This window comes from Rhinolophus hipposideros, assembly GCF_964194185.1.
Source record: "Rhinolophus hipposideros genome assembly, chromosome: X".
Classification (NCBI taxonomy): Eukaryota; Metazoa; Chordata; class Mammalia; order Chiroptera; family Rhinolophidae; genus Rhinolophus; species Rhinolophus hipposideros.
The window spans coordinates 33,036,999-33,039,975 of NC_138046.1; the positions used below are offsets into that span (position 1 = coordinate 33,036,999).

The window sequence follows — 2,977 nt, forward strand, 5'->3', positions numbered from 1 at the left end:
TAAACCAATAATTCTATATCTAGAAAAACTATCCTTCAAAAATGAAATAAAAATTGAGCCATACCCAGATAAACAAAAACTGAAGGAATTCATCACTAGTAAACCTGCTGTACAAGAAATGTTAAAGGGAGTCCTACTGGATGAAATGAAAGCACACTAGACAATAAACCAAACCCATATGAAGAAATGAAGAACAATACCTAGTAGAAGTAGCTACTATATATAACCATCTTCTATAGGTAAATATAGAAGCTGGTTATACGGGATATATGATTTGTAACTCTGTGGTGCTTTTTTGGCATTCATTTTTGTCCCCATATGACTTAAAAGACAAATGCATAAAATAATAATTACAAAGCTATGCTAAAGGGCACACAATATATAAAGATGTAATCTGTGAAAATAACAACACAAAGCAGGGTCACAGAGCTGCAAAGGAGTAGTTTTTGAATACTATTGATACTAAATTAGTATTAATTCAAACTTGATTGGTATAAAGTTAAGATATTAATTGTAATCTCCAGGGTAACCACTAAGGAAAAAACTAAAAAATATGCAGAAAAGAAAAAATGAGAAGGGAATCAAATTGTACACTAGAAAAAAAATCAATGAATCATAAAAGAAAGCAGTAATGGAGGAATTGAGGAACAAAAAAGGTCTAACTCAAGAACCAAAGGAGAAAATCCCAATGAAAATGATGGGCAAGGATCTGAACAGACATTTCTTCAAAGAAGATATACACATGTCCAACAAGCACATGAGAAGATGCTCAACATCATTAGTCATTAGGGAAATGCAAATTAAAACCACAATGAGATACTATTTCATACGACAATGATGCCTATAATTTTTTAAAAAACTGAAAAATAAGTGTTGGTGAGAATGTGGAGAAATGGGAACCCCCATACATTGCTGGTGGAAATGTAAAATGCTGAAGTCTAATGGAAAGCAGTTTGGCAGTTCCTCAAAATGTTAAACAGGGGGTGGCTGGTTAGCTCAGTTGATTAGAGCGTGTGCTAATAACACCAAGGTTGCCGGTTCAATCCCCGCATGAGCTGTGCTCTCCTTAAAAAAAAAAAAAAAGTTAAACAGAATTACATATGATCCAGCAATCCCACTCCTAGATATGTACCCAAAAGAAGTGAAAACAAGTACTCAACCAAATACTTGCACATGAATGTTCATAGCAGCACTGTTTACAACAGCCAAAATGTAGCAATAACCCAAATGCCCATCAATGGTTAAAAAAAAAATGTGGTATATCTTCACAGTAGAATATCACTCAGTCATAAAAAGGCATGATGTATTGATACAAACTACAACATAAATGAACCTTGAAAACAGTTTGCTAAGGAAAGAAGCCAGACACAAAAAGTCACATATTGTATGATTCCGTTTACATGAAGTTTACAGAATAGGTATATCTATAGAAACAGTAAGTAGATTAGTAGTTGCGAGAGGCTGGGAAGTGGGGTGGAAAAGGTGAGTGGGGAATGACTGCTTAATAGTTACAGAGTTTTCTTTGAGGGTTATCAAATGTTGTGGAATTAGATAGTCATGATGCTTACACAATATTGTGAATGCACTAAATGTCACCAAATTGTACACTTTAAAATGATGAATGGAGAGACAGTACCAGGGCAAATGTGAGTTGGACAGGCACTGGGCAACTCTGTGCTCACTGAGGTAAAATAATTAAACATGGGCAAAGTAGAACCTAAGAAGCCTAGAGGCAAAATGTCATTATATGCATTCTTTGTGCAAACTTGCAGGGAGGAGCATAAGAAGAAGCACCCAGATGCTTCAGTCAACTTCTCAGAGATGGGCCACTGAGCTGTGCCCTACTTTAAATTTAAAAAAAAGTTCAGGGATCCCAATACTCCCAAGAGGCCTTCTTTGGCCTTTTTCTTGTTTTGTTCTGAGTATCGCTCAAAAATCAAAGGAGAGCATCCATTGGTGATGTTACAAAGAAGCTGGGAAAGATGTGGAATAACACTGCTGCAGATGATAAGCAGCTTTATGAGGAGAAGGCTGCTAAGCTGAAGGAAAAATATGAAAAGGATATTGTTGCATACTGAGCTAAAGGAAAGCCTGATGTGGCAAAAAAGGGAGTTGTCAAGGCTGAAAAGAGCAAGAAAAAGAAGGAAGAGGAGGAAGATGAAGACGATGAAGAAGAAGATGTAACTTTACTAACAATTGTCACCCCAATAAACTTTAATTAAAAGTAAATAAAAAATAAATAAAAAGATGATGATGAATAAGTTGGTTCTAGCACAGTATTTTGTTTCTTGTCTATAAAGCATTTAACTCCCCTGTACACAACTCACTCCATTTAAAGAAAAAAATTGAAATGTAAGGCTGTGTAAGATTTGTTTTTAAACTGTAGTGTCTTTTTTTGTATAGTTAACACACTACCAAATGTGTCTTTAGATAGCCCTGTCCTGGTGGTATTTTCAATAGCCACTAACCTTGTCTGGTACAATATGGGGGTTGTAAATTGGCATGGAAATTTAAAGCCGGTCCTTGTTGGTACACAGTACAAATTAGTTATATATAGGGATGGTAGCTTTTTCATCTTCATTTGTCTCTAATGCAGCTTATACAAAATAATTCTTGTTCTGTTAACTAAATACCATTCTGTAATTACAAAAAAAAAATGCAGCTGTTTTGTTGACATTCTGAATGCTTCTAAGTAAATACAATTTTTTTATTAGTAAAATAAATGATGAATGGTTAATTTGGTGTTATATGAATCTTACCTCAATCAAAAGAATAATTTTTTTTAATCCTGCTTCTGAAATGTGGTTGTGCCTTCCTCCTGTGACCCTTCTATGCACGTTGTGGTCAAAGCCTTTTAAATGACAGATTTCTGGGACATTATCAAGCTTACAGAATAGGTTGCATAAATTGTTTTTGTCACTGTTATTAATGAATGTACATTTAATAGAGTTAATGTGTATGACAAAATTTAATCCAA

The 2,977-nt window shown here is 34.6% G+C and overlaps 1 pseudogene across 1 annotated transcript; it reads left to right on the forward strand.

Annotated features, from left to right (window-relative positions):
* Nucleotides 1-1,701: 1,701 nt before the first annotated feature.
* LOC308494993 (high mobility group protein B1-like) lies at nt 1,702-2,222 on the forward strand (annotated as a pseudogene). Its single transcript has one exon. The product of its transcript is annotated as a high mobility group protein B1-like (transcript).
* The last annotated feature ends 755 nt before the right edge of the window (nt 2,223-2,977 follow it).